This window comes from Zootermopsis nevadensis, unplaced genomic scaffold, assembly GCF_977971745.1.
Source record: "Zootermopsis nevadensis isolate Lab colony 2312 unplaced genomic scaffold, Znev_1.0 Znev_ptg000022l, whole genome shotgun sequence".
In the NCBI taxonomy this organism is placed as follows: domain Eukaryota; kingdom Metazoa; phylum Arthropoda; class Insecta; order Blattodea; family Termopsidae; genus Zootermopsis; species Zootermopsis nevadensis.
In genome coordinates this window covers 26,932,884-26,957,229 of record NW_028259154.1, presented here as the reverse complement: position 1 = coordinate 26,957,229, position 24,346 = coordinate 26,932,884, and the positions used below count along the sequence as shown (strand labels likewise).

The 24,346-nt window shown below is 41.5% G+C and overlaps 1 protein-coding gene across 7 annotated transcripts in view; it reads left to right on the top strand.

Annotated features, from left to right (window-relative positions):
* LOC110829231 (uncharacterized) overlaps positions 1 to 24,346 on the top strand; it is a 300,697-nt gene that overhangs the window by 223,724 nt on the left and 52,627 nt on the right. For 3 of the 7 annotated variants that reach the window (XM_022062755.2, XM_087353951.1, XM_087353954.1), the window contains one exon: positions 15,498 to 15,535. The exons of the other annotated variants lie outside the window; for them this stretch is intronic. The gene's annotated coding sequence lies outside the window, so the exon portion shown is untranslated. The remainder of the gene's footprint in view (positions 1 to 15,497; positions 15,536 to 24,346) is intronic. 7 annotated transcript variants of the gene reach the window in all.

The following is a 24,346-nucleotide window of genomic DNA, read 5'->3' as shown; positions in this document are numbered from 1 at the left end:
CAACAGATACAATTAAAGTTTACGTTCATACGACTCACGTTTTTGGTGTGCCATAGAAAATGGGGCGAAGATGTAGATCATGAGAAGGTCGTAACAAATCTGTGGGCTCCATAAAAGACGGGGAATTTGTAGCCTACGAACTCCAGCGCTGGGATCTTCCTGTACAGTAACGAAATAAATCCGCGGATTTAAAAAGTGCGTTAGGAGTAAAACCTGGGCGGCTCTGGTTAGCCTGATGCCAGGCTCTAGTAGGCCTAATCGCCCTCTTGTCTTTCCAATTTATTTTGCAAATTGAAAGTAGTAATGCTAGTTCCAGCAAGAATTTGAATTGCAAATACAAAGAGAATTTCCTTTGCTCTTGGATAGTTTAATTCGTTTCGTGGTTCTGCTTACACCAGTGGTTTTGAACTAGAATCTGGAGGTACTGACACGACTATCATAATGCAGGGTAGCTTTATATATAGCATAACCCCAAAATTTCGACCGCGTAGACAATTTGTCTTCTGGTTCAGTACTGAAGTAGTCCACTGTGTAGGAGAACACTTTTATAGGTGTTAGAGTAACTAGTAGCGTTGAGTCAGTGTATCACCTAGTCATATATGGGGTGATAATATTAAAATGGATCTCAAAGAAATATTTTGTGAGATAGCGGACTGGATTCATTTGGCTCAGAATAAGATCCAGTGGCGGACTCTTGTGAATACGGCGGTGAATCGGCGAGTTTATTGACTGGATTAATAATTAATTTTTAACTGCGCTAGAAATGTTCCGCTGTAATTTTTTATTTAGTTTTAAAAGAAATTACTTTTTGGCAGACAGTGTAGGAGATGGTTGGATATAATTAAAGTTGATTTTACTGAAATGTTTTAATGCAAGAAATAATTTCTATGTATTATGCCCCGAAGATGAAGGAAGTATGTTCCGCCGCAGCATTGATATCTGCCTACAAGCCCACTCCGCGTACAACGAAATACATCTAAAACCTTTCTTAATTTTCCTACGCGTTTTAGGCAGGATACCGAGCGATTGGCTGGCATTCTGTCCGATTTGACTTAGTCGTTATGGCCAGCGCTACCCGTGGTACGTATCCCAGAACTTAGGGCAGTTGACTTAGTTTCATTTTGCACTGGGACGTTCCTCGATCGTGGGTCTGTGAATTTCCTTCATCCTCTCGTGATTCTTGACCGTACACCACAGAACCGGCTAACAGAGCTTCTTCAACTTATATTTTATTCATTGTCTGGATTCGGCTTCTCCTTCCTTTGGATTTGTTCTCTGACCCCTTCAGCCGTCCAGCCGTGTTCTGGCGGGTATAATGTGTGGTTCAGTGATCGCCTCCGAACACCAGGAAATGACGCGTTTACAGGAGTAATGTTTGTATGAGGTAGGGGATTTGTGTGAGTACTGGTTATCAACTCCTGGCCCGCTGACCGATGTCGGTCCGTAGTTGTGTTGAAATGTTCAGTTGACTGTATTAGTTTGCTCTGTTAGAAATAATGTAGTTAAAGGAAAAACATATTTGTATTAGTAAGTACATGTCTTGGAAGCTTAAAAATCTTTGTTAAATAAACCTGGAATCAGCCAACCTTTTTCCTTGCCTGATGATCAGAGGTCAGAATGCCATCCACTGGGTTGTCGTACTTTTACGCGAGTTTTGCGTGAGGGAGTTGCATATCATTACTGTGAAGTTGGAAGGGAAAACGAACGGACGCGTGTTCTGCGCTGTGATTTCGCCAAACAGAGCAGGACTGATTAAAGCGATCGAAAACAATGTCGGAGACATTTTTAACTTAATTAGATATTGCAGTCTTCAGCTAATAATGCTAATGAGATTGAATCTGGGGCGCGCGGTGGGCGTATCTCTGTGTGCGCGTGCGCACGAGAAAACTGCATTAAAAATTGTTGCTCGAGAAATGTCATGGCCGCGTTAACTCGTCGGAGCGCAGCAGGACGTTGGTTGCAGAAGAGGAATTGGAAACCTTTTGTGACGGACCAAGCCGGGGTGACCTTGTGCCTGATGCCTCGCCGATCCGTGTTTGAGTTGGAAATGCAACGGGGCCCTCAGTACTGCACGAGACAGATTAATACGTGGTTAAAGAAGGTCGTACAAGATCAAAGGGCTGCTTGTCAGTGTCGATCTTCGGGGTTGCAACGCCGTACAGACTTGAAGATAGATACCAGCATTCTGAAGGAAAATACCGCCTTCATATTCAGCTGTGAAGATGGAAGAAGTATGTTCCTCCGAAACATCTTCAATGCCGTGCGAACGTCAAATCCGTTAACAGTACTTAAATAATTTAAGAGTTTTTGCACTGAAGATGGCTGTCTTCTGGGTTTTAGCGCCGTGTAGTCTGGTAGAAGTTTACCAAAGTTTCAGAGGTCCTTGCTGCCTCAATCATCGCCCTTATGATGGAGACAGAATACTGTAAAATTTCCACGAGACTGCACGGCACAATGACCCAGAAAACGGTCGCCCTCAAAATAATAGCCATTTTTAATCGCTGAATGTAATTATGAACGGCAGGTAGATGCCACTTAGGCGCTACTAGAAAGTTTCTTATTCGTCTCTTACTTGTCAGTAGCGAAGCGTCTGAGATTTTGTTTGTTCATTCCATCTCCTGAATGTATAAATAAAGAGGAACGAACCAATTTTTATCGTGTGTGCAAAGTACGATCAAACAATTGGACTCGGTGAGACTTCGATCTACCTCTGGCTCGCGACCCACCTCAGTTATGTTCCTGAAAACTGAATAAGGACGGCGACATTGGTGTTGCGATGTTTCACCGTCCAACACGGAATCAGCGAGCGAAGCGAAGCGTTCACTGCATTTACGATAGGAAATTTACACCTCAAAGTTTGTGCAAGTAATCTCAGAGTGGCGGTGCTAGTGTTGACGGGTGTCGTCAAAAGAGTAGGAGCCTATCGGCGTGCTTTGCTATGGAAATGTTTCTCTGAACTAATTACGTTGTGGCTATCTGGATTTCGATCACATCTCTAGTCAAATAGTACTCGTTTCATAGTCGAATGTGCTTGTAAGTTTAGAGCAGAAACGAAACAAGTAGCTTTTCACAATTTTCGGTTGCGTTTCGAAGAAATCGTGGAATTAATTAAAACTGATGCAGCTTTTGTAATTATGCTTCTACACGTGGCCGAACGTCTCGTGGTTAGAATTTCCGCTTCGTATTTGGTAGGTGCAGGGTTCAGATCTTGGCGCGGAGACTGGCTATCCTAACAAACGTTTTCGTGTTTCTTCTCAGTCCTTCCAAGCGCAGAAACGTACAGTTACGTGACCCTAACTGTCACTAGGGTAACATCTTTGTGACGTCATTTCCCGAACCAGTCGATCTTTATTAATGGAGACTCGTTGTGTTTTCTTTGCGGTAGGAACTGATTTTTTAAATATTACCTAGGTCAGTTTCATGCTTTAGAGGGTTAAATAAACAACATTATATCGTCACCGTGTAAAATACTTGTAAGTATGTCAGATGGTATCCTGAGATTTGATTTACTCTGCTAGCTCAGATAGCAACTCACAACCACACATTCGCACGTAACGATGAGCATTTGGTAATAAAACCCTAATGTAACACGATTTTCTATGTACAACGCTGAAATCAGAAATCATCCAGTTTTATTATACTCGGTAAATTTAGTGAAATGGCATTTTTAAAGGTCTCGTTATAACGCGGTGTAGCGAAATAGACTCAGTAAACCGCGATAAACCATGTTTCTAGTGTGCTACCACACGAAATAAGTGCTCTAGGAGCAGCACATCATAGTTTATGTGTCAACATTCAACGTTGCCACTCACAGTGTGTACATGTGTGCAGCTTTTAACTTCCACTAAACGCAGAAAAAAGCTCTTCTCGTCTGCCTTTTATATTTCAAGGGGTGGAGCGTAAAATGAGATTCCATCAGCCCCGGCGTCACCACAAGGGTGTCGCCCCAAAAATATTATTATCCACTGTGCGTTACGCGCTAAAAAATGAGGGCAGGAAGTTGATCTGTTGGAGTCCGTGCTCGTGCCTCCGGAGGCAGCCGAGATGAGGAGGGGAGGTGGGTGAAGAACACGTACACAAATGACCAGCAAATAATTAATAAAGCCAACTTGTCATTAGAGGGGACAGTTTTGTCACAGGCTTAGAGCAAGAGTGGAGTAAGGCACTGAGCACTCTCTCATGTTCTGAAAGCGCCAATCGTGCTGCCTTATTCGTCAGGGATCCCTGATGATGGAGGCAGGAAACACCTCCGAAACATTGAACTTCCGTAAGATTACACGGCGCTATAACCTAGAAGTAATTTTTTCATTCGATCGAATTTCTAAATTTCTTATCCTTGTTTCGTACCGGTCCAAAACATTCCCTACTTTACGCGGATCCCAAATATTAATTTATAAAGTTTTTAAAAAGTATAGCGCGTTGACTATTTGTTCGTAAACTTCCATATAAAACACTTTACATCACAGGCTCTAATTTAAGTAAGAGGTTACTTCATTTTTAACTGTAGCCATGAAAATTCGATTTCTGTCTGAAGGGGGTAATTGTTAGAGGTAGAATCACGCCTTGGAAATAAGGACATGAATATCAGACCTCTGATTTTAAAAGAAGGGATGTACACCCTGGCAACGTTAAGTGAAGTTTCGCTAGAGAAATATTTCAGATGGTTATTATAGGAGGAGCCACGGAGAGAAGGATCCGTTGTCAGGTCATATGCTAGGCTATTAAGAAATTCTGCACTTATTATGAAGTTAACCCCATTAAAGTTTTTTTTCGCGTAGTTTCTTTTAAAAGTTATTAGAGAAATAAAACTGTCAGATGCTCAACTTTCATTTCTAACTTCTGAGCGATAAAACTAGATGGCATTGTTTTTGAAATGTGCTCATCTATGTTAGTTATGATGTTCACATTTTTTAGTATTCATTCTTCCGTAATCTTGTAATTTTTGGTTGCCTCTGTTTAAGACGACAGCGTTCTGGAGAAAGTGCTTTAAATTAGGACAGCCGTTTCCTTTCGAATCTTTTCCAATTTATTATTGACGAATTGTCAGTTTGTTCTGCACTGTTTTGAATGTAGTTGTTAACACCGTCATTAAGCCATAATTTAGTGGAAAATGAGATTGCGTGCTGACTGACTTTTTTCTGGTCCCTCGGTGTCACACCCCAATTACTTTACGACGCATTTTAATATATTTCTGGAATGTTCGGGGAATTTTCCGCGTACGTATCTCGAGTTAACACGAGTTTGTGTTTGCAGGATGCGAGGCGTGAATCCAAAAGTAGGCGGACGATACATTTAGGAAGGGCGTAGGTAGGAGAAGACCGGGGCCAAGTTCGGCTGTGGCATTGCGCCATTTTCGCAGCGCAAGAATCACCCTGGTGTCGGAGCGACGTGAATATGCATGGGGTGTGGGGCCCGTGGTGGTACAGTAGCAACAGTGAGACCTTTCCGCCCTGGTTGTCAGGGGAACGGCGGTGCCCTGCGAACATTGCATTAGGCAATTTTCTGCACCGCGAAAACTGAGTGAGGTGGGGGAATTGAGAGTCTGCTACCAGCGGAGAAGCAGCGGGCCGCTGCAAATAATAATATTAAAACATGAATAATGAAACTGGGCCCCGTAAAACACATGTTTCATTTGCATCGCGCTTTCGGTGTGGCATCAAAGATGCTGTGCTCCTCTCGGAGACGAGATGCACCCGTCCGTAGATTTACGATCGTAAATCGTTACATGGGAAGTGAAAATTTGTAAGTCGAAAATTATATTCCCATTAATTTCAATGTAAAAGATTCGGACTGGTTACCATCTCTCAGAAAAGTCACACATTATTTTTCCTGCACACATTAGAATAATACGCAGTTATAAAAACAAGATGATTATTATTATTTTGGTGACGTAGTTATTCCCTATTTAAACCTGCAAATCAATATTTAAGTGTGGAATCGGACGTTTACATTGTACACTGTGACGTCATAACTTACGTAAACAAAGAATAAACAGTTACATTTACTCATTGCTCTGACGATGGAGACAGCAGTGGCCTCTGAAACGTTGGTAAACACCCACCAGAATACGCGACGCTGCAACCCACAAGACATCCATCTTCTATACATTTTTAATTTGCTCACTAGATTTCTCCATCATCTGTAATTTTCTCTCTCGAAGGTCTAAATGTTTTCCTTATAATTTCATCATCATATTCCTTCAATCCATTTCTGTCTTTTCGTGCGAATAACTTCGTCGTTTTGTATAGTTTAATGTTTGGGGGGTTTTAGATACCAGGCGCTAATGTAAAGTGTCTTCAATTTATATTTTCCGAATAAAACTCTGTAAGCATTTCTCGTGTCTTCTCTGTGGCAGATGCAAAAGGCCCATTCACAATTTTCGAACTTGATATTTGCAGTAACACTCGGCCGTTGTATTGTTCGTAAGAAACGGCTATAAACGTCATTGATTATTTCATATTCTTTTTCTTCTTATAAAGGAATGACATTAAAAGAAATCGGATAAACGATTTTTCTCGTCATCGATATTTCCTTATTGAGCCCTTAGTAATATATCAGAAACGGGGTTGCATTCATACGTACAGTTTCTTTTCAGCTGTGTTTCTTTCTTTACGTCGGTTCAGATTAGTCTCGCTAAAATGATTTTGAAGGTCTCTTGGTCTAGACTTCAGGAGAGCAAAGTGTGAGCTTTTAGCGAAAGCCTCGAAAAGTCCTCCACACTGAAAGTGTGACGTCACTGGGGATACTCACTGTAGAATGAGACCCTTCGCAAAATAATCCCGTCCACTGGCTTATTTATTTGTTCGGCCCAACGCGAGGTCTTCGGACCTCAACAGCGATACGCCACTGCTGCAACTGCATTAAGCGCGTGATAAATCGCGTCTGTCCGTCCGTCCGTCGTACCCTGATTCATTAATATTCTTAACAGTAATATGTAGTTTATAGTGAAGTCTAGGAGGGTCCGATGGGCTGGACATGTAGGAGGCAAGGGGTGTACATGGATTTTGAATCTTTCTGGAAAACGCCACTGGGCAGACCAAGAATGAGATGGGGGGATAAGATCAAGATGGATCTTAGGGAGGTGGACTGTGAGGATAGTAAATGGATGGAGTTGGCTTAGGATCGTGGTTTTGTCGGTGTTGGACCTGCGGATTCTGCTACCCGGGATTAGTTATGATATGTAATTTTGTGATCAATGTGCTGTTACATGATTCTCGCTTATTTATTTTAATCGTCTGTTACAAACAAATACCTGCATTGCGTCAATGCGAAATTGCGATGTTGGAAGAGGTGTCACTCAGCGCAGAGTCAGGGGTTTTACGTTGTGTTTAATCGCTGATGGGCGCATCAATTTCACTGTCGCTGCCGGGTTGTGGGCTGTCCTGACCTCCGTCGCTTTGGACACTACGTGGGATGACAAGAGTTTTCGAAGTGATAACAACAGGAGTTTAGGGAAATTATTTTCCAAGTTTTGCCACAAAATTTATTTATTTTTATACAATTCGGCGTGGTGTATGAGACGCGGAAAATCCCCAGCTCTTATGGAATGGCAGTTTAATTGCCTTGTTTAAATTATTATTTGATCCTGCCTCCTCGTAGATGCAAGTAATCTGCTCAGCACCGCGTTTTCAGACATCCTCAATCTACGTCGTGCTTTTGCGTGTTTCAGTCTTCACGTTTGACGGGAAGATATTTACGGGGTAATATGTATCGATCATATTCATTGCTTCTAAATTAAAATACTTAACAAATAGTTTATTGGTGGCTGATTTCGTTTGCGTTATTCCGTGGTGTGCTGACGTACAGCTCCCACCCGCGTTTATGTTTCAGCGATGCTGTTTACAAATTATTTACATAATTTTGAAACCCCGAGAGCAGAATTTTTGTGGCGGTCGTCATTTCTGGATCGCACGTAGAGTGAACGTATTTTTCGCGTCTTGGTTCCCACGTAACTTTGAACACTAGCATTCTCTTCCGCTTGTGTTTTGTTCAAACAGTAGCTGATAACAGACGATTGCTTCGTTGTTCGTCAGATGTCAATAATCCGCGCTGCCAAACTAGACAGAAAATAATTTTTCTGTCAGTCTGAATTTTTTAGACTTGCATCTACGTATATGGTGTATAGAGCTTTTTGAACATTCTGTATATACACACACATTTGCCTACGGACTGTGTGACCAGTGTTCGATTCCCAGCGAGGTCACAATATTTTCTCGCTTGCACCTGTTCGAGCCTGACGCACCCAGTCTCTTGTCTGTGAGTCGGCCTGTAAATTTACCTCCACGCCAGGTACGGGCTTCTGTGGCACATGTAACTCAGCCTGCGGGCCTTTATAAAGTCTGGCTAGTTTAGTCGAATGTGGCAATCCCATACAGCACTAATGTCCGCCACGAACTCCATGTATCGTTCCGCTGTGTAATTAGCGCCTCCGGCAAGTAGTCTAATGCTGCTTCAAGCGGAATCGATTTGAAAGGCCCCCGTGATCTTGGTCGAGTGATACCCGCATTATTTTAATGCATTCTGCAGCATAATTGCTGTGTGCGCCGTGGAATGGAATTCTGTGCGTAAATATGCGACCAATTTCCGATTAGAATAATCGCCTGTTAGGTTAGGTTAGGTTTATTCACCGATGTGGATTGGAGGACTCTGATAACAGAATCCGTGGCCGGTTGGATTGACGGGAAAGCTGCCTATTTATATTGTATGTTGCAAATATTATGCGTATTCAGATCAAACCAGACAACAGTCACATAAGCGCGAAGAAAAGACAAAAATATTTTTAGGATCTAGAAATAGATATTATAATTTGATTCAGGAAATTCTGTAAAATTACACACGATCCGTATTAATCATTTAAGTGGAAGATTTTTAAAAGAATCTCAGCAGTATAAAGTTATTATTTGATCAGAAAAGAATGACTGTATCATTCTGTTAAATACGTTTTTTTAAAATGTTATAGTTCCGACATAAATTATTTACATTACGCCTATTAGCAACAGTATATGAATCAAAATAATTTAACAGTTTTAGCGATAAGTGTTTTTATGAGGGGCTGAGTCTAGACGCTTTTTAGGCACCCTATTTTCTGTGTTTGAACTCCCTTCGATTTTCCTGTGCGTCGTAATTCGGCGTTGTATGTCATTGAGCTTATGTGATGTTCCTACCACCAAAAAAGTTTCCATCGTGATACGGTACCCGGACCTTTAGATACGAAGGAAGACTCCTCTCGCTTGCAGCTGTTAGTGGCTGAAGGCAGAGTGCTTCTGTGAGATTCAAGTCCGTGAGAGCCTGGCTGATTGAAAATGTTTGTATCTCTCGTGAAGTAACTGACATTAAATCGGAAATGGCTCTGTTTCTGTTCCATCTCAAATGAAAATGGAAACTCCAGTCTCTTGTGAATGATCTCGTGTTTCCACACATCTACTCGATCCAACGTGTTCATCTTCTGCGAAAACTTTGCAAGTAGCTTAAGGTCAGAGGCCGTCCAAAGAGTTTGGTTCTTCCTTTGTCTCGTTATTGTCGTCACGAAATCTTTGACAGAAATAAAAAATGAAAACTCTTCTCTTGATTGATTGGAACTCGAATTCTGAGTGGCTTCTGAGGAATTGTACGTCCAGATAGAATAAAAGAAAAGTTTAGAGCTGACGTTTTCTCAGACACAAGAAGGAATTTAGGTTTCATTACCCATTTTCCGCATCACACGTCCTTAAATTGTCCGTGTCCTAAAACCCATTTTTTGTTTGTTAAAAGTCAATATAGAAATTTTAATGTTTTCTTTTGGTCTATGAAAGTAAACGCAAAGAAAACTAAGTTGTTTTTGAAGATATCCGTCTTCTGGGTTGTTGCGCTGTGTAGTCTGGTCGATGTTTACCAACGTTTCAGAGGTCATACTGCCTCCGTCATCAGGGCGATGAGTATGAAGATTTCTGTCTTCTGGGTTGTTGCGCTGTGTAGTCTGGTCGATGTTAACCAACGTTTCAGAGGTCATATTGCCTCCGTCATCAGGGCAGTATGACCTCTGAAACGTTGGTTAACATCGACCAGACTACACAGCGCAACAACCCAGAAGACAGAAATCTTCACACTCTGATGACGGAGGCAGTATGACCTCTGAAACGTTGGTTAACATCTACCAGACTACACAGCGCAACAACCCAGAAGATAGAAATCTTCATACTCATCGCCCTGATGACGGAGGCAGTATGACCTCTGAAACGTTGGTTAACATCGACCAGACTACACAGCGCAACAACCCAGAAGACGGATATCTTCATACTCACCGCTGTGAGAACCTCAAGTCTTACATAAGTTGTTTTTCTTAGATTTAAGGTTTTCGTGGCCGTGAGGATGGCCGTGTAGACTGGCTGGCAGATATTTAAACAGACGTTGCAGTTGCCATCTTCAGGGTGAAGATAGCAGCTGCAGCATTTACCGAAACGCTATAAAGTCTTCTATGCTCGACGCGACTCACACACGAAAGTCAGATTCTTACATCGAACGAAAAAAGAGAAATTAAAATAGTAGTTAATTGTTTTTATTTGTACTCGTTTAGATAGGAACGAAAATGCAGGAAAGCATTTTGAACTGAATTGTAGTAAGCACAAAATGTCGCACAATAATTTAATTGTTTTGAACTGGTTTAACTTGAGAAAATTTTTCCGCTCTTGGCTGTATTACAAAATGCGCACTGTCAGGTCACTAACTGCCGTTTGTTAGGTTATGAGCGCAGTGCTCTGGAATGCACTGTAAAATATTAAGAGATTTAAAGCCAATTAAGCATAGAAGGGAACTTAATTCCTGCCTTAGCGTAGCCTCGTACTCAACCGACCCGTAGCAATGCACGACATAAACACCAGCGTTTCCAGGCTGTAAGCACTTAAGCCTCGCCCTTAACAATCTGAATCCAATTCAATTTGTTTAATTCTCCAGCTCTCGCCATTTTAAATCGGGTTAATGCGTCATGCATTGACAGAACATTCAGAGGATTTTCTAGGGTTCTCATGCCGTCCAGTTTGTTTCGGTCGGAATTCTAGGTTCGACCTTAATTTCACGAAACGAGGTTATTGTGTGAGAGATGCTGGCAAGTACAGTTTAGTCCTAAAGTAATGAGTAGCATATGCAAATATTGAGAAGTTTCTGAGCCGAATCTTAAATATTTATTTCTCTTATTAACTAAGCTGCAATATTTTCATGCTAAAACCAAGGTGAGAATTTCTCCAGTGAGAGATTACAGTCTGAATGAGATAAAATTATAAGAGAAAGATGTCATCAAGGTTTCAGGATTTTATTAATTAAGTTGGAATGTGTGTAAGGGTCCCAAGACGCAGGCGACATTTGTATTCTGCAAGTGATTTTTTCCCCTTGAACGTCCTTGTGACAAGACGAGCAGGACAAATTAGATTTCTGCTTGAAAAGTGGATGTTAATTGTGCAGTTGCTGAAGAATCCTAAATTGAGACGTCTTCACAGTGCATAAACGTTCCAAGTACCTCAACTTTTAAATATTAAGACATCCCACCGTCGTTCGAAATTTAAATATCCATTAGATTTCAAAACTACGTTAGAGGTCTAACGTTGACACCGTTCTCGAAAAAACTATTAGTGCAATTTTTATGGAATTCTAATATTAAAACAGTAATTTACCATTTTAACTGCCCCTCCCCAAACCAGTCAATTTTGCACCTGGGTGTCTCCCTTTAAATATAAATCTAGCTCTGATTAAATTTCTTATTTAAATCGGTTCACTATTTTTCATAGATCATGAGCCCTCAAACTTCTCCATTTTCTCCGTTGCCATGATTTATTACGAGCAATACTGAGGATGCGCGTAGCGCCATATTCGTCCTCGTATTTTCATAATCCTTATAAAGAGAGGGGCCACTTTGTTGGCCACTCAGTTTTTCTTGTCCCTGAATCTCACTTCTGTGATCGCTGGTATTCAAAACGTGAGGCACTTGGGACGTTTTTATAACTAAATTATTTCTCTGATTGCGACATTGTTTTCTTCTTAATTAAAGAAGTCTTGCTGCATTCTGTCGTGAGGTGGGCTTAATTAATGTGGAATTCGCGGCAGAGACTCCCTTTGACAAATTTTCCACGCTGGGTCATTGTTAATATTGGGCCAGATTAAAGGATGTATAAAGTCAGCTCCTTCACAGGGCAAATTTAGATGTGTTTGCAACTTTTCGTTACAAGTCCTGCACTTTTCGAGTTACATATTATTTTCTATGGTACTTCTTGTAAGGAAATGCGTTGACCATCTTTTGCCTGTCATCTCAGTTTCTGGACCTGCGAAGAAGAAATTAAGACGCCAAGCTGAAGATAATTAAAAATGTGACTGTAATTAATTAATATTGTGTAAATGTCATTCCATTTTAGTTGTGGTTTGTATAACGACGATGTCAATATGTAACTCAACACCGTGTAACGTCGGATGTTGGATGATTAATGAATCATGAATTGCAAAGATATGAAAGGAAATGGTCGTGTCCCGACATCTATTGGGAAAACCACGAGCCCGTGAGCGCTGTCCGTTCGGTTGGGACGTTCGGGGGAATGTCAGACTTTCAGTTCTGTACGTCTCATTTAGCATTTGCCGATCACAAAGAGCGTAATACACACGATAACACACGAAAAGGCGGGCATGTGGCGGCTATGCCCTGACCAGGACTCAAACCCAGCACCAACAGAAACGAGAACATTCCTAACTGGTGTGTTTAATTGTGGTTCGTGACGAACATTTCTTCTGACAGGATTTTAAAAAAAAATAAACTTCATGACTTTTCTCAAGAAACGGATAGTTGTAGGCCCACAAGGAATTTGTGTCACTAAATATAAATGTTTCTTAGCGAAATTTTTTTTTAGTATGGGGAGTAATTAACCAAGTAGAGGAACAAACCATCTCTGACTCCATGCAACACGCATGTGATGTGTTTAGTTTGAAACTGTATGTACAAATTAACAAAGAACGCATTAAAAATGTTGGCAATGCAAATAGGAGGTCCCACATTGACTAGTGTCGGTGTTGGCACGGAACATGCATTCGATTAAAATCGATATATCTAACAGAAAGATATAAGACTGAATACATCGGTATAAACGAGGTACGCCTGAATAAATAAACGAACCAAAACAGACTGTGTGTTGTGATACAAAATAACCCGACATCGCCACTATATTTAAAATATAACACAATATAAACACGACAGCGGGATTTGTGTACTCGGCGCACGCGGCGACTTGACTGATTTCCAGACTCTCCACGGACACAGCACTGAAGCATGAACCGTGCTCATGTACGAGAAAAAACATCGCCACAGATCATCTCTCTCATAAATCATCTCGTCGCATGTCTCGCCACCACTGGTATGTGAAAATCTTTCTGAATCCAGAGATGAGGTTAATGCATGTTTGATTTTGTGAGCTCCATCCCACCTGTCATTGCTAAGGAATCTGTATTTATAATGCGAACCAATCGCCCGTTGACAAAAGGAGAGTCAGTTCCCGAAACGTCGTGTAAGCTTACGTGAAATAGTCTACACTAGTCCCGTGGCCTGGTCAATGACTGTGGCTTCTTTCATAGAACACGGAGGTTCACTGGCGCCACTGATCCCTATTGACGACGAATAGGGCGAGTCACGTAGCACGCACGGGGTCTGTGAGAATACGCACAAGATCTCAGTTGGGCGGAGTTAGAAAGATGATATTAAGATTGATTATAGAGAAAAGTTTCGTGTGCAGGTAAGGAGTCAGAATATGGTCCAGTTGACTGTTTTGGAACACGGGGAGGAGCCATTTATTGATATTTTAGCACAGAATATATATCCCTGATGTCAGTCCGAGGTCTTGACAGCCCGTGTAAGTCTGTCGCCTTGCTTCGTTTTCGTGACGTCACATGGGCATGACCCCTATATTCAGCGCAGTGAGGGCTTCATATCCGAGTCCCGTCTGACTCTGGTAACGAGTTTATTCTAATTGCGAAGATTTGGAGAGCGAGCAGGTGCCTACTTGCAACACGAGCTCTGAATTTTGAAGACGCTTTCGTGTTCTTATTCTTTTCCTGGGGTTTGTCGTCGTGTAGCTTCGTGGAAGGTCGATGCCAGCTTTTCAGAGAAACTAGCTGTCTCCATTAGAGAGCTGAACATCAGATCTCACGTCCTCCAGTGATTTAAGATTGTCAGCAAAACCGACACAAAATTAATAAAGTTATTAATTTATTTATGTTCTGTAGTGACTCACACTTTTCCCAGGTGGCATTGTCCTTTGGTTTCCGTGTTTGTGCATTCATGACGAGAATAATCGTGAAACGAAACTTGCAACAAAACTTCGTGTGTCCCGTTACTGATCAAATTCTACTTTCTTTCTTAATTTCGCTGTAACTTCGAAATACCAACTAGCTCCACGGAACTGAGTTCATCTTGAGAAGCTGACACTCAAAAGTGTAGTTAATAAATTACCTCCTCATGTGGCGCCTGAATGTTCACGGTTTTCTTGGCAAACTGTGACAACCAACACGTGGTTAACTTGAGTCGACACGGCTCGGTAACGCGACTTATTACGGGCTGTAGACCGGAGTTCGATTCCTTCCAGGGGCAGACGTATTTTATTCGCCACTGATCCGAGAGTGACTCTGGGGTCCACCCAGCGTTCTGTCTCTGGGGATGAAACGTGGAGCTTTACCTACGCACTACTCAGTACGTCTTTTTATGTCTTGGTGCATCAGAGCGAGAATAAGTCTTGCTTCTAAATGCCCCGTATTTTTGAGTGTCCATTCTGGTAAGTGACGTTTTGAGGGGTCAGTGAATAGATATCTCTCCCCTCTCGTCTTTCGCGCCCTTTGTCTTGCAGTCTTACGAGATGCTAGAAAATTCGTAGTGACAGTTATGGGCATTCGGGACACCAACAGAGCTCACACTTTGTTCTGCTTCTTGTGTTCTGCGTGTACACAATGAGACACGGCTTCCTGACGGATGTAAGAAATAAACATCACAAGCCAAGTTCCCCTTCTCTTGGCTCCTCCAAGTAGTATCGAAGTAAAGACGTGGGAAGAATTTAAGATGTTACTCTGTTGGAAGACAGGAGACGCGGTTGTGGCTTGGTATGAAACTGTCAGCGTTCAGCTTATGCACTACTGTCGTACCATTTGTCCCTTCTCATTTTATACGTGATAAACCTTTTGCCATGCAAGTAGCAGTGGTGGGAGAGATGAGAAATATCTGTTGTTTTGTGTGGGTGTGAAACTTGGTCTCTCATATTAAGGTGACAACGCAAATTGAGAGTGTCTGAGGAGAATATTTGGGCCAAAGAGGCGCTGAAGTGGGGAGGTTGGAGAAAATTTCGCCATGAGGACCTTCATAATTTGAACGGTTGGCCAGATATTATTATTAAGATGATCAAGTTAAGTAGGCGATACACGTAGCACGCATGGGTGGATCTTTGACTACGGAATGTTTGTGAATTATACTAACTTTTTTAACTTAATTTTCTCTTTGCTTGCAGGCGGGAATTACGTTCGAGTCCTTCTGGACTGCTATGTGGTGAGTGCAAATTCTTCTTCTTCTTCGAAATAAGATGCTTCCTGCGTGATTTATGTTTGCTTCCTGTCTGTTACCCATTTAAATTTGATTCGAACGTGACATGCATTTTCATTCCCGTCGGAACAACGAATCTCATTTGCAACCGTTCCAAGAAACTTAAGAATTTATCGTGCAAAGTTTTTCAAGAACGTAGTTGTAAGCATTGCTAAAATTATGGTTTCCTTTAAATTCGAAACTGTGGCAGACATTCTGTGTTTCTGTATTTATGACAGTTCTCGAAGTGTGTGACAGAGTTCTTCCTTGCTAATGGAACTGTTGCTGTTGACACAATCAATGCCTACATCTCCTTGACGTTAACTTTCAGAATTCTTTGCAAGGCAGTGTGTACACCGTGTTACCCATCCACTTAAAAAGTATTACGAAACAAATGTATAGTTTGAAGGAAGACCATATTCAGAAATTTAGTAACATTAGTTACAATAACTAAGACTTTCTTGGGAATTATTACACTAAAGTATTTAATTAAGGGAAATATTCGGGATCACTAAATTTTTAGACTTTGCCCATCGTCTGATATTCAAAAGAACACATCGTTTCGGAGACTGGAACTGCTTCCATCCTCAAGTGAAAAGGGAAGAAACAGTTTATGTCACTCACTGGACCAATGACTTAGGTCAGCTCTTTCTAATGACCCAACTGAGCATGCCCCTTTTTTACCAGTTTCAGAAATATTGTGTTCTTTTGAATACCAGACGATGGATAAAATCCAATAATTTGGTAATACCCAGTGCAACAGATAATCTTCAAAACCCTTTAAAATTAAAGGAAACATCTTCAAAAGTTGTTAGTTAAAACTGTGCTATTGATTTAAGTCAGCGTGTTATTGATACTTATATATATATTTGACGCCTCTGTCCTTGACTGACTCCATGGATCGGCGCCCGTGAGGGGCTGATGTAACGCCCAGCTAGTCTACCAAATAGTATCAGAAGAAGCTGGCGAGCAAGTAGATTACATTTCGGTTAAGTTCAAAATTGCTTCAAGTGCGTGAGTTCGAATACAACATCCGAGGCTTAAGTTTGTTTTGATATTAGAATTCGCTTACTGGGAAACGCTGATGCAGGTTAGACGTATTGACTTTGTGTTCGGTGGCTTGGTAATGCATTAGGCAACACTGAAATTGATGTAATTCCTACTTCGTACTTGACTGCAAACGCAGACTGTCCCCGTCGTACATGGAACAGCTCGGATTAGTTCAGTCGTTGATGAACACAAAGCCATTGTCACCGCCAAGTAGGAAACTGATCCATTCTGCAACAAGTTACGGAATAACTCGCCAGCCATTGTACAGGAACTGTTAGTTAATCATTTCCAGTTAACCATTTAAAATCAAGTGGTAACTTTTTATACCACCTGATTTTTTGTGCGTAACCAGTCCATCGTTACCATGGAGATGTGTCGTGTTTTCTCTGTGGTACGGACCGATTTTTTTTTAAAATGTTATTTAGACGATTTTCGACCTTAAAAGTTCAAAGGTTTCATTTATTGAGTTGACATTAGTCTGATGTGGCATGAAGGATTCTATTATGGACAGAAGTATTGTGAATTCTAAACATTGCCATCCTGAATTGTAACGAAATTCAATTTCTGATTGTGATAATATCATTACATGAAAAATACACATTGGTTTCGCCGTCACTAAGGCTGTAAAAATGCATTGATATGAACTGTGATTCGCGTGTCGTGGAACCAACACGAAAACTTTTTTTCCCTCCGTTAAAATGCTAAGAGCGCTGTAAAGGTTTCTCTTATCGTAAAATGGCTTTAATTTGAAGGAATATACGATACTAGTTCAAGTGTTCTCAACACAGCTCATAAAGTAAAACGTAAAATTGACCGTGACATGAGCGTGCAAGAGTGATGTGGACCGCGTAGACAGCTTCTTAACGTGAACCCTTTAAAGCCCAGTGGTAACTATATGTACCACTTACTTTAATAGTCAGTAACCCTTCAATTTACATTAATGTGTGTCGTGTGATTCTCACAGTAAACAGAGATTACTTCCTTAAACAGCGTTAACCAGCTGATTTTCGTAATGGTGAAGAGTTGTGTTTTCTTCGCGGTACGGACTGAATTCTTAAATATTAATCAGACGAACTATGATCCTCACTATAAACCGGGATTATTTCCTTAAACAGCGTTAACCAGTTGATCTTCGTAATGGTGAAGTGTAGTGTTTTCTTCGCGGTACGGACTGGATTCTTTAATATTAATCGGACGAACTATGATTCTCAGTGTAAACAGCGATTACTTCCTTAAACAGCGTCAACCAGTTGATCTTCGTAATGGTGAAGTGTTGTGTTTTCTTCGCGGTACGGACTGAATTCCTAAATATTATTTACACGAGCTTCGTGCTTTCTGGTTGTTGAATGCTGTTTAATACATTGCTTTAGAAAGTAAATTGAAATGCATACGAAAATCATTTCTCAAAGTTGAATCAGTTTTCAGATAAAATACATATCCCGTTCGTATGTTCGAAACTCGCTTCGGGATTTCAGAATGTTCGGTTCTATTCTTTCGTCTCCTTTCTTCGTATTTTTTTCTTTTCTATTTAGAAAGCTGCACTGCATGAGTGGGTTTTAACTTAGTTTTGACGTCCCCCGAGTTCACCCACAACTTGAGGGGGGGGTAGCTTTCAGCCAGGCCTCGTGGTCCCCTCCACAAGCCGTTATACTCAGCCTAGTAACAGTTCCAGCGTGGTTTTATAAATGTACTTACTCATTTTACTCATGTTCCTCCTGCATTTACTTATAATAAATACTGTTGTCCCGTCAACGAAACTTCACTTTAAAAAATGGAAATATTCAAAAGTATCTGCATAAATGACAAGTATCTTGTAATTAGACATGTTGCATTGGCACCCATAATGATATTAGCCATGGGGTCTGAACCCATAGGTGTAATATTTCATGCAGAAACGTAGGACGGTTCTCGGCTTGTATGCGGACAGACGTGACGAAATTTACAGGCGAAAGTTTGCATCCTTTCGTCTGTAAAGCGCCAGGAGCTTGCTTTAGCCTCAGCCCAGGGTTCCTGTTTCTTACATCTTACATTGCGAAGTGTAGCGAGATGACCTTGCCTTCTCAGCCTTTACAATACAGTGGTAACTTCTTTATACCTGTTTTTTTTAAATTATTCATTCTCCATTGTGCCGAAAGATTAAATTGTACGGGTTTCGTATGATTCTCACTGCAGACAGAGTCAGCCAGATGATCGTTGTCATGGAGACGCGTTGTGTTTTCTCAGATGTTGCTTGGATGATCTGCGGCCTCAGAGGGTTACGCGATCCTGTTTCTGAATGTTCCCTGATCGATTTCTCAGCAAGCTGTGTTGCGACTTGTCTCCCTTACACTGCAACACTGGCTCTCCACTAAAACACTAACACCGCCTTCTCTCTCATTTAACAGATGATTCATTGATATTTTTTATAAACTTTGTAATTTACGTGACTACCGTGTACCAGTTCGTTATATCAGACTCCACACCTCAGAACCCGACCTCATAGACGTGAATTCAGAACATCTACAAGGTTTCACTTTACACAATATTCTTCGTCAGTTTTACTTTCTTCGTGTTAAATTTGAAATTCTAATGCTCGCTTTCTTACCCTACTTTGTTATGGAAATAAGACGCCCCTCCTCTGCCCCCTGTGCCTTGCTTTTCACGCTCCCTTTCTCGCATTTTCTCTTTCTTTATTCTCCACCTCGCCTCCCTTATTCGTATCATTTCTCTGTTGTCTTCAGAACAACGCCAGCCCGGACTCATTTGTTTAATGATGCATTGCTTTCGCCATAAATTGAGAGCGTTATTCATACCTGTGTTTTCAGTGAGTCGAGTTACTTTAAAGACTGGTGGCCGTCGCCGTGAGCACGATAATGAACCTTTTGGTTTCCGTCAGATTTAGGGAATTCTTTGACTAGCTAAGCTACTGTCAGCTTCTTAAAGACTCTAGTTCTTGGAGTTGAATTTTGAAACAAATCGGTTGCGAGTGTGTGAATTGGACTCATCTAGCTCACATAGGCCCAGTGGCGGACTCTTGCGAACGCGACAGTGACTCACCGGCTTCAATTTCTTGGCCAGTTGAGTGGCTCTCAGTTTCTGAAGCACGCCGCTGCGTGGAGCCACTGTTTTAAATCTTAAGGTCTATTTGTCCTATAAGACGTACGCACGTGTCATCAAATGAGTCTGCTTTTCTCAGTGGAATTGGTGTTTTAACATTATGGAGAACCGATGAAAGTACATGATTGTGTATTGTATGTAGAGATGGACGTTTCGGAGGAAGCTACTTCTGTTTATATCTTGCTGAAGAGCGAAAGGGCAATTTGTATTCACTTTCCTGAAGACTGAGATAGAGACAGCGTCCGAAACGTCGCCTTTTTGTTTGACCGTACGGTGGACAGCGTCCCATGACGTATAGAGCACTGCCGATGAGTTTTATAACTTCTCAGAAGGAAATGTTTTTTGGGGGGTGAGGAAAACCAGTTGCCCGGAACAGGGGAGCATTTTTTTTCGCAAGAGTGAGAAAATATCACAAAACCACTGATGTCTCGTTTTTCGTCCGAGATTTGAACCGATGCCTCCGGAATACGAAGCGTTCATTTGTCTCAGCCGAGCCTTGAACTCTTATAACCGTCTTCTCTTTTCCGTCTTCACTCTTTGAAGCTTAATACAATGGATTTATCTTACATGAGAGCTTCATTTTCATCCCTGAACGTTATAATTGATCACCAGCTGGAAGGATGTGATACGACGTTTTCCTTAGAAATGTGACTCCTCTGGCTTGTAATGACAGATATATGTCTTCACGCTCGGTCTCGAGGTATGAGAAACTTAATTATATGAAATCGATAATGTTACTATCGCAAACAATAGAAGAACGCTCACATTCGAATTCTGGAAGTAGCTTTTGCTCCTGTCACTTCGACACCTGCTTTTCCTGATGAATATTAATTTTCCGATGGTTTCAACATAAAGACGAGATTAAGTGAAGTGTCAGACTCTCTCTCCCCATTCAGCTTATTTAATATCTCTCTCTGTTCCTTTGTTTCTTGACGAAATTCGCGTAACTTAATGAGAGAAATTCCCACCAAGAGAGCATTGGCAGCGTTCGATTATGATCCATAAGTGCGTATTCATGGACATTAATTCCATCATGCCCGCTCCTTGATCGCTGTGCCGAAAGTATTATAAATGGTACAGTAATGGACACAGGAAAGATGCTGTGCCCGTGCTAACTTTAGCGGGAAAAGTTTCAGTTGTGATTATTCGAGACCTGCGCTACGCCTCTGTGTGCTATAAACATCGTGAATATTATTTTTAATTACAAACTACGAGCTCAGTTAGAGCCTGTGGACTTAGCAATTAGTGGAGCAACTTCGTGGTTTTACTACGGTAGTCATATCACGCATATAAATGAGGATTTGCAGGCTTGTGGCACGCGGGCCACGTCCATACCGAAAGCATTTTGTGCTCTGGTTCTGCTCAGCTGACCGTCTGTTCAATGTGACTGATGCCAGATTGGAGCCACTTTTGAAGTGTGTCTTCTGTTACCATAGAAAATGAGTCACGTGTCTGTGAACAGTGTTTATGATTCCCGAGTTTAGACACAGGAATTGATGAGTTTTTCATGCGACGATACAAACTGTCAAAATGAAAATCTGAACGGACAAAAATATGACGACATTATTAAAATGAATGATTGGGCTAAGGTGGCTCATGATCCGGTGGCGAGGTGTTACGGTCACTGAGTTTCTTTCTCATGCAATTTTATGACTCTGTATCAAGTGCTTACGTCGTAGGGTGCAGATTAAGGACAAAACGGGCGTAAGAACCGTGATCTTGAAAGCCAAAACGTGTTAAACATCCAGAACACCTTTGAGAACACGAAACTGAGACTTGGAACGCTAGGTGAGTCAGTCGGCCGCCGTAAGAGGCACGCTGGCCATAGTTTGTGCAGTCGTGCGTGGCTTAAGACAAACTTGAGTTAGCACAACTGGAGGTTAAATAATCCGACGAATCATTTCACGTAATTACCAGTATTACTCTGAGATTACGGCTTGTTTCTCAGTAATCCAAACGCGGAATTTGTAAGCCAGTAGCTACTTGGCTTTACACATAAAATTATGTTGTTCAAGACCATGTACTCTCAAAGCTGTTGTAAGCCTCTTTTTACGTGTGTAATGTAAATTAATTGTTTTCTGGGTCAGGCAGATTTATGTCCACGTGACGTGCTAGTACGAGCGGTTATAATTCCAATGATAATACATCTGTGACTCCAGCAAGGGGTATTAAAAGCGATAAGTGCTGACAACTGAGGCACCAAAAACCATATAGGGATTAAAGTAAGTATAAAAAGACTGCAGCACTTATCATATGCGCTGTACTCCACAAATAAACGTCATGTTATGTATAAATCCATTAGGCAAACATTGGTGACAAATTGATTAAATTATTTTTTTTTTAAATAATCTTGATGTCATAATTTATTCCTCGGGGTGTAGTTTTTTTTCTGCAAGTTGAATGTCGCGAGTTCCATTATGCTTCTTGCTGTAATAACATAAAACAAACTTTAATACATAGAGATGTGAGAAACTTATTTTGTAAAACTTTAGCCCACGAGTCACCACTTACATGTTCTCTTGTTTCCAAGGAATGCTTTGCTGTTCATTAAACAGGAAGTGACGTCGTGTCGCGTGTCTCTTCCTATCAGATCCCTACATACGCCTTTGGTATCGCTCCTGTGCGTGCTGCATGCCCCGTCTATCATGAGGCTTTTAAAGAAATCTGTTGTAAATGTTTCGCCGAAGAAAGCGAAGTGTTACCTGCCCTCTTTCGTTCCTAATGTCGCACCTCTGGCAACAGGCTGAAGAAGTTTTGTTGTCGCTGTTTAAACCACCAGTTGCCTCAACACCGCGCCTTCCTGGCATTTTCAGTGAAGTGACTTTTTGTTATTCAAATATCCTCCGGGATTCTGGCAACGGTTTCGACTTTTCGTTGACAGAACATTTTTTTTCAAATCACAATTCGAAAAGATGGAAACGAGTACTTAGGTCCTTCTTTTTCTACTTTTCCTGCCCTCAACATCTTGTTCACTTCGTCATTCTTGAATAATTAATTGTGACTCGGGGATGTTTGCGAAGGCAGGAAGGTCGTGTTTCTGCGATATAAAAATAAATGCATTTCCATATACCGTATAGCAGTTCAATTCTTGGCCTCCAAATGTATTTAATGTTTTATAAATTAACATGATTTAAAAGCAAGTGCATGCTCGGCCATTCCTCTGAACACGGTCGAGCGCATGTCGAAGCAAGGTCAAAAGTCTTTGTATTTGCGAATATCCAGGGGCCGTCTTTTCCCTCGGGGGGGGGGGGGGGGGTCACTCCGTGACCAAATATTTGTTAATGGTTTTACGAAAGTAAGGAAGATTTTAGTGATGGATAGTGTGTCTATCTGCCCTATTGCATTTTCAAGTTAACTTTATCGCCGCGTGTTTCTGGTATGTTACATCTGGCTTCTGTTTACCTCTTTCTAAGGAAAGGTGAGATATCTCATTGAGGCTGAGATGTCGACATGAGAAGAGAACGGACGATACGAAGTCAAGTTCTTGTATCAGGTCGTTCCTCGTGACCGGCCTTTGACAGAATTTGTGCTTTTTTCGTAGACTTCCAGCCTCGTAGAGCTTCTGTAACGCAAAGAAAGGATTCAACAGGCGACGTCCAACGAAGGCGACTGTCTGGACATTTCAGAGAGATGTTTTATTATCCGCGGCGTCTGTCGGCGTCCATCTGAGATATTCACGTGTGTCTTTTTGGAGCGTCAAAGGATCACAGCTGAAGACGTAATTCTGAATCCGAGCAAAGTCACAGAGCGGACCGGAACCAAAGGATAACACAGGAAGGTTCTTCTCCGAGTACGACGAAGAAAAATATATCTCCGCGCCAGATGAATAATTGAGGTGCGCCTTCGCGTATAGACAGAACAACAACACAAAATATGACTTGACTGCGTAATAATAAGAATAATTGTCTCACTTACGTTTCTATGGCAACTGAACTACGCATCAAGCGAGTGACCCGTCCGACGTTATGGCAAGAGTGTTGCAGCGCGTACAGTTCCTACCAAAAATTAAGAGCCCGGCCAGTAGGCAATCATGTTTTTAAACATACATACCTCTACCCGAGGCTGTACTTTGTGAATAAATGGAGACACCCTTACAATTTCTTTAGATAAATTGTCCCATTTATACAACCGAAGTTCTTGGTGTTCCTGAAGAGACCGTTTTTGGGACCTAGACTAAGATGGAAGGATAATATTAAAAAGAATCTTAAAGAAATAATATTCACCTGGCTCGTGATATCCAGTGGCGGATGCTTGTGAACAGGGCAATGGACGTTTCGTTCTATGAAAGGAGAGATCGTCTGGCCTGCCAAGCGACTGTAAGCTTATCACGAGTGTGTGTAACTTCTTCTTGTAACAACCAATTTACCTCGTTGTGATACAGATGACTTACGCGCATGCGTGTGAGCGCGTTTCTTTAGCGGGATGTCATCTGGATTATTCCTAGTTCGAATTTGTTGTTCCACGAATGTTTAATCGTTTACGAACACCCTGTACATACGAAGTTAGGTTAGCTGTGTGGGACGTCTTGAGCACTTGAAGAAGAGCTGAGGTTTGTAATCCCTCGGGATCTCATCTGCAGTATTCCAGTCTCATCCCATTCTACGTTTTAAGCAGTATCAAAGGCTTGAAAAG